The sequence below is a fragment of the Betta splendens genome, chromosome 13 (genome assembly GCF_900634795.4).
Source record: "Betta splendens chromosome 13, fBetSpl5.4, whole genome shotgun sequence".
NCBI classification, from domain to species: Eukaryota; Metazoa; Chordata; class Actinopteri; order Anabantiformes; family Osphronemidae; genus Betta; species Betta splendens.
This window is the reverse complement of record NC_040893.2, coordinates 7,842,193-7,850,718: the sequence shown is the minus strand read 5'-3', so window position 1 is coordinate 7,850,718 and position 8,526 is coordinate 7,842,193.

Sequence of the window (8,526 nt, the reverse complement as noted above, 5' to 3'; positions counted from 1 at the left end):
CTATTTAAATATCTGATCATAAATATACTAGAGCAGGATTCATTATTGTTTAGCACCAGCCTCATGGTGAAGAGGAAACGGGAGGGTGCATCAGCACTATTTAATCTTCTTAAAAGGTGTATTTTGCAAGTTCCCAATAAGTCATTCTATTTGAGTGCCATTAGGCGGTCATGCTGTGCCTGTGTCTCTATTCGTACCTGAATTATCTGACCACTCAGTGGAGACAGTCATCAATGAGGCAGTGACTCATCCTGCCTCTCTACCTCTCTCTCCCACTCACTAATCCGAAATATGACTTAAAACCCTGCATGACGTCATCAGGCGTGTGATTGAATCAGGAAGCCCTCAAGGACAACCAATGTTAATTTCATATACGCAGGCATGCTGCTCTGTGACCAGCAGCCTTCAGTTCCTTCACTTTTCTGTGTCTACACCAAACAGCACTCACACATACTGTACACAAACACAGCATTACGGCAGTTATGTACAGTACATTAAACAGGTTGCTGTTTGTTACTGCTGGGCAGCAGCTTGAGGAGTCTGAAGGATCATTTAGTCTTTGACATTACCCACCCATTTCACAGGTCAGTAAATTGATTAGTCCTTCACATACTAATGTAAATAAATGTAGAGTTTGAATAATTTAATCACCACTTTAAGCACGTCTTTAATATTTAGCATTTTTCTACCAATACATTCATTTTGAATATGTTTGCATGACTCACTCTTGAGGTGGCCTTGGTGCCATGAAGCCAGGACTCGCAGTTCTCTGCTGTTCTTCTGCTTGACTGGTTGGTTTCCCTTTGGAGGATGAGTTCATCCTGGTGCAGGAAAGACCAGATTAGACAAACTAAGAATGTGAATTTATAGACCACCGGCCATTTTCTCAAGCTAAAAGTAAAAGTAGGATAAGTAGATGTCACACAGTGTCTCTGAGACAACACGACTGTTCCACTGTGTAATTAGCTCCAACTTTTTCTAGTCACATTAGCTCCATGGCTACATCCACATCCAACAGCCCAACACAATAATAAAGATAAAACATATTAGTTTTCCCCCCAGTTCTGTGGATGGTTCAACAACTCTTCGGTTTAGTTTTCTAACCCGAAGCTTTAATGTCCTATCAACTAGTCACTAGTTCACATGAGAATAATGATGAAGATGAAGACTACAGCATCTGCCCACTGTCAGTATGGCAGAAGACTAATATTGTGCGTTTCTCTGCCACCAAACCAGATATGAGCGTCTTGGTAACAGGCTTCTCCTCTCTTCTCCGTAGCGGCTCATGGGTACACACTGTCTCAGGCTTATCTCCTCTTACTGTTTGTCTTTCCTGGCAGTCCCCCTGATCTCAGTGGAAAAGCAGCACTGTCTTAGTTTGCGTTGCATTGTGTGTGTTGTGTCAGCATGTCAGTCATGATGGTCCAAGGAATCTGTCCTGTAAAACGCCGGCCGCCAACAGGAAGCACATTCCACTCCTTCCTGTTTGTGTCTCTCTCTCACTTCCTGACCAATCTCTGATAAGTTAAAAAAAAAAAAAACACTTAATCACGGCTTCGCCCCGGACCCCTGCCAGCAGACTAAAATAATTGGCCAGTGACCTCATGCGCGCGTGGCATCACGGACGCTTCGGAGACGATGATCGCTCATGCGACGAGGCTCGTTTCCGTGACAGAAGCATCGGCTCCAGCGTCTGTTAACACTAAGTGTGACACTGATGAAGAAGCTTGTCAGGCGGACGCTGCCGAGCGGCGACATCAGTAACCCACACAGACAGCGGATTCATTGCCCTCTGCTGGTTCATCAGGGAGCGGTCGTGGACCAGTCCTGGGCCCTGTCTGCGGACTCGCTCCTCCTCTGGTGTTTCCCCTCTTTCTTCTGAATTCCATTAATATCAGGCTACTGTAACTATGCACCAGTTTTTAGGAACATGGCAGCTGGGTTAGCTATGTTCTTTATCAACACGCTCGTCTCTGTGTGGATCAGCAGCCGGTCACTGTTAGTATTTAGTGGTTATGTTTAGGCAGCCTAAAGCCTTCAACATGTTTCTGTTGCACAAACATACAGGAACCGCAGTGTCCCCCTCATCGTGACGCCAGTGCAGCATTTCAAAAAGGAACCTGCCCTTAAAAGCCTCTCATAACAAAAAATGTAACGACAAAAGACAATGTCGATGTATTGATTGTTGACTATTTGGCCTATTGGAACCTTTTCTACAGATGACTCGTGTTCCCACACAGCCGCGTTTGTTTTGTTCGTCACGTATTCATCGGAGGTGTCGTCCAGACGGGCAGACGCAGGACGAACGGCTGAGTCACAGCCAGTGCCACCGCCGGTGGGGGAATGTTGGACGGGCTCCAGCGATTGTGCACGCCGCACTTCCCCGGCTCCTGTGGCCGGCGAGATAAAGAGGCTAAGCGCGGCATAAACCTTCAGGATTCCGGCAAGTGTGTGCTGAAGATCACGCTAAGGCTGCTTTTACACTTACTCCACCCAAAGGTTCTCCTTCTGTCCATTACTGTACATGTACTGTGTGTGAGAGTCAATGCTAAGCAAGGCTTCAGCCTGACGCCCTACATGTATAAGTGTGTGACTGAGACGGTGCCCCAGCGTCATCTGGCAGGGGCGACACCTTAGCACAAGTCCAGACAGGAAGACACGGGCTGTGAAGAGGTGGGAGCAGGAGGGCAGCACTAATTACAGGGAGATTAAAGTTATCTCCATTTATCTGCAAGTTTGTGGACTCCATTATGGCCCACTCCCTTTCCCACAGGAATAAACACAGGAAGATGCTGTTAATTAGTGTCTGCTGTGAAGAGGACTCGGCAGCATCGCAGCAACGCCGGCCCATCGGACCCAATAAAGCCGCGTTGCGCTGTGAATAATGTTTCAGATGTTGGATGCTTACATTTTTCAGTCATTCTGAGAACCAATTTGTCTGTCGAAGCCAATCCACAAGGGCACCAAATGGGTTTAGAGGTGTGCACATGTGCTGCATGTATTACAGTGATTCTCAACTGGTGGGTCGGGACCCAAAAGTGGGTCGTGAACCCGCTTTCAGTGGGTCGCTGGCCTTTGTCTGGCTTATTTTTTAAGAAGTGCTGTCTATTCACACTCCTCAACAGAATCAGAAACAGAATCAGAATTGATTGAACAGCAGGTGATGATTGTGCCCTGTAAAGCTAATGGCACCATAGAAGAAGAGGATGCTTAGAGGCTAATTAAACATGACAAAGCGCAAGCATGACTCCCTAAAAATACTTTTTTTTATAGTGCAGTTTTTATAGTGTTGGACGTCACCGGTTCAGATTTCAGTCAGTGTATTTTAAGAAAACACCACCTGATTGTCAGCCTAATGAATAAATTCACTGAGTTTCCTCGATTTGGGTCACGGCTTGTTATTAAGGGGTGATAGTGGGTCCCTATCATTGGTTTCTAATGTATATCTGCCGGCAACTGAAGACGCTTCCATTTCAAGGTAACAATCCTTCGATTAGACAAAAACAGGAAGTTTTCCTGTGGTATTTAAGAAGCGGTTTCCAGTTGAAAGTGGCTGCAGACGTTGGCCCTCTCCTGACTTCTGCAGGCGTGTGCAGCCGCTCACAATGGATCATATTAGTATTATTAGCATCTTGAGTGGGAAACACATGGCAGCATGCAGGACAGGGTACACATTCCTTTCCCAGTGCTTCTGTGACCCCAAATGACTGCTTTGCTTTTTTAGATCTGCGCTTGAGGAGGGAGACGGGACGATGTCTGGTGGATCACGGCGATCGTCTCTCGCTCTCCTCCCTCTTCTTCGTGGTCTTCACCGAGGCAGCGTTTCTACGGTGGGCTCCCAGAGTGAACTAATTGCTTCTAATTTCACTTAGACACGCTCTCACGTCCAGACCGACGCTTCGCTCCTCCAGACAGCAATCTCAATCTGTGCCCGACTTGTTGCCTCCCTTCCTCTCCTCCTCTCTTCCCTTTCTCCCCCCCAGGAGACATGATTTACTTGTGTTGGGGACAAGGACATCTGCCTATTAGCAAGTGCCGCTGACGTAGGCACCGCCGTCCCCTCCTCCTTATCACCCCCCTTCCTCATCTGCCTTCTTCTCCCGCTCCTCCTCCTCCTGCCTTACTCAAATTGGGGTCGCCAACCTTCGTTGTGCACGCTGGTGAATCATCAGTGGGACTCAGCCCAACTGGGAGGAGGGATGTTACCCACCCAGGATACTTCCGTCCTCCTTCCCAAATTACTAGGGTAACCCGACATTGTCTGCTCTCTACTGTCACATCACTCTGCCGCACAAAGAGCGGACTAAAGAAACAGAGAGAGGTGGAATATCAATGAGGGACGTAGTGATTAAGAGGAGAAGGGTCTTATGAAAGGCAGAGATTAAGCCTACATATAAATATCACGGTTCTGCATCTTTTCCTTAAAGCATCAAGTCATTGTAGACACAGGGAGGACAAATGTAGGGAAATTTAGTTCCACCATTACTATATATAAACTGCTGCAGCCCATTGTAATGCATTGCAGTGAGACCACCATATTATAACTGTATGAGGCAGCAAGGAAAGTGATGAGGCCACAAATAAGTCAACAAGTCTGGGCTTGAAACGCAGGATGCCACTTCTGTCTGACGCTCAGAGCCATTGTTTGTTTCAATGATGAACATTCCATAACTATAACTACGTGTTTATTACTGCACTACTGATCACAGAGCTCCTCTAACCTCACCCAGGAAATCTGTCACCGAGCTCACAGTGTTTGTTCAAGCCCCGACCGAGTTGTTTTACTTTCTAAATGCATCAGCGGCCAGACGGTACCGCAGCCCCGAGACGCATGTGTGTCATTGTTTCCATAACAATGAAGGGTTACTGCATGTCTGTCACTGCTGTGATTGCACCGAGTGCACGGACAAACAGCCTCTTTCAGTGGAAATGTTGCTGCGAACACATGAAGGACCTGGAAAAGATCGTGGGGCACATGAGCCGAGCTTATGAAGACGTTGACCTAACAGGACCTAACCTAAAGGTGGATGTGCTTTGTTCCAGTTACCGACACTTGGAAGGTGAAGACAAAAAATCAAGTGATCAATAAAGTAAATTAAAATAAAATAAATGAACAAGAGCCAAGATACATAATGTTCAGTGTGTGTGTGTGTGTGTGTGTGTGTGTGTCGTGCGTGCGTGTGTGCAAAAGGTCAGTTTTGAATTGGTCCGACAGCAGCAGTCGACGAGGCTGATGCTTCTTTGCTGTGTGAGTGAGAAGCGTAGGATTCTGAGTAAACGGTGAGGCCTGATAGCATGAAGAGCACGTCTTTCTCCTTGTCTTCTCCATCAGCTGCGATGCGTCTGAAGAGTCCTCACAGAGAACAAGCCTCCACTAAATCTCCCCCACATCTGCAAACTATCCATTGCTACGCCTGTGTGTCTCCCTCCATTCACAGAGCCACAGGTTGTCAGACCTGCCTCAAGTGCCCGTTTCCTGCTGTAAAACTGCCAGATCTCTGCTCTTACACTCGGTCCTGTCCTCCTCGCTGAGGATATCAACGGACACAGCTGTCGTGATGGCCACATCCTGCCAGAGATAGTAACAGGGAGATGAATCACTTGATTACTTTACTCAAGCCAAGAGATGCTCCTTCGTTTGAGTGAAAACTAACACAGAGCACCGTTCAAAGGACATACAAGCAGTTAACATTGCATGGCGGGACGCTGTGGCGCACACCTGCACACATCTGGACTGGGAAGTGCACCCCAGCTCTGACCCCCAGCACATCTGGAGCTCAGAAATTGCAAGGAGACGCGTAAATGAAGCTCACAGGCATGTACAGTGCATTCCTGGCGCGAAGAACCGTGTCCTGGTACATACATGCGTGTTCTGTATATGTGGACGTGTGCTTACACATGCTGAAGCGGGGCCTGGAGGTCGATGGTCATCTCGTGAGCTGGGAGCCTGCCTTTCTTTTTATTTTTGCGTGAGGGGAGATTTGTACCCTGAGCAGCTGCTGCAGCTGTTTGATTTTAACATTAACGTTTTAACCTCCCAGAGGAGCCCACTAACAGCACACGACAAGACGTCCTGCAGTACATTAAGCTTGCAGGCGTCCTCACTGTTGACCCTCAGGATGATCTGTGTCGTGAATGAGTCATCAGCCGCGCAATGGAAGCACAACAGCAGTGAACTGTCTAACCCGTCAGGTAGGACGGGTTAGACAGAGTTTGGTTTGGGCTTTTATTTTGAAGAACATGTTTAGTAAGTATAGTTTCCCTGCTCATAGAGCATTTACAATCACAGCTTTACATATGAAGTCCTGGTCTGGCCAAGGTTGAACCTTTAGACAAAGACACACAACAGACAAAACAAAAATAAGGAATTAAAAATACTCTTTGAGTCAAATTGGTGTAAAATATTCACAAGCATGTTAAAGTAAAGGCCTTTAGATTATTAGTTTGGTATTGGGGCATTACAGTCTCCTGCTGACTCTGACCAGTACGTGTCCAGTCAGACTGGATTAAAGTAAACCTCATCCCTGACTGGGTGTCGTTACTTTACTCTGGTTTCACGTCTTTCTGATCTGTCAGAGTTCAGCTGTAGCTGCTTTTCTATCTATACTCCAATCGCTCCCACCCCCTCCTCATCCTACTGTAAACTGTTTGCATGGTTGCCGTGACAACCTGGCTCAGACGGCTGCAGGTGTTCTTGTTTGGGTCTGATGGGAGGGATGGCGCCCGTCCACTTTTCTTATTTTTAGCCTCGTGAACAACACGTGTGAGTGGGTCACTTGTGTGTTTGTCTATTTACGTCAACGGGCCAATCGGCCGTGCAGGGTTGTGTCAACACGGAGGCCCGGCTTCCTGTTATTATGACCACACACTCGTATGCATATACAAACCAGTAATATACGTACTGTAATTGTGTGGCAGCATGCAAGCGCGCACATACACACACACACACACACACACACACACACACACACACACACACACACACATCAACACGTATGTCCAATAGACAGATGTATGTGAACAAAGTGGTGAACAGAGACACTTCCTCCTCATGTCTCTGTGGTAAAATCACGCTTTTAATGATTTCTTACTTCACATGTGATTAACAGATGCAGAAAACAGCGCCGGACAAACACAGCTGGTTCCATCGTTACACCCTGCAGCACCTTCCACACACCAAGGCAGAAACACATTTTTAAAATGGAATATCAATGCAACACATCACGCTCCAGGACAACGCAGCTAATTGGTGCCACCTGTGTTTGACTGTATCTGACCTCCCAAACAGCAGCGAGGGTAAACCTGAGCCAAGTCTCTGTGTTCCCTGGCTCCAGGTTTTTAAAATGTACGCTGACTTTATAAATGTTACATGTGCAATCAGCTGGTTGAGGAGACGGAATCGCCTTTAACGGCTGCTCAGCGTTCTCAGAAGGCCGAAAGGCCTCGACTGAGCCAGACAGAGTTGATTCAATGCGTCGCTTGTGCGTGAGTGAGAACCATTTGTTTCCCCTCGTTCTCACTCAGTTTGTTTTATATGGGCTTAAATATCTGTAAATGTGATTTACAGCATAATTAAACTACAGTTAAGTAATATTCACGTTGTATAGTTTAAGGCGTTTATACTGTTTGACCTCTTTGCTACAGGCTGCTACACAACCTTTCTGACTGAAACGTTTGCTAACGTGCTCACTGGCTCCTTATCATCACTAGCATTTTGGATTTAGCTTTTGCTACCGGTTTTGATTCAAGCGGTATGAAAATACTGGTGACAGCTCCACTTAGTAAATGGACCTCAACAATGTTTGGACAGCTGGAAATAACTAACCGGTGCAGCTGACGCATGTCGTATATTCTGCACGGGGGCGTGCAGAAAATACAGACCTCACATTAAAAATGAACCCTGTTTTTTCTCTCTTAATCACATAGCTGCTCTGGTGTTTCCTCTGAGGAGTCAAATGGCCTGATCAGGTGTAGTGAGGACAACACATACAGTAAAACCCAGTGTAACCCAGGAAAAGACACATGGCGCTGTCATGTCTTAGTCAGCTAATATTAACTGTTATATCTTTAGGACTCTAAACTTCATTCGCTCGTGTGTATTTTTGCAAAACAAATAATTTCTACCTTAAATTTGATCAATAGACATTTCTATTTTAATGTCACGGTCCCTCTGTGAGTTCTTTATCAGTATGGAAAACCATTTCATCCCTTTTAGCCTCTTAGCCTCTGTAATTTCTAGTGTGATGTGGTTTCATGGTGATGTAAAACGTAATAGCAACTGTGCTTCAATGATTCTTCTCTAAAACCTGAGTCTCGTCATCTCATTCACCCTTGAGCACAAAATTCCTGAATGAACCGGTGCAGCAGCAGCAGCAGCAGTAGTAGTTTGTGTGTGTGTGTGTGTGTGTGTGTGTGTGTGTGTGTGTGTGTGTGTGTGTGTGTGTGTGTGTGTGTGTGTGTGTGTGTGTGTGTGTGGGTGGAACTTTGAATGGAAGACGTGTCCCTTCTCTACAACCTTGAATCTCT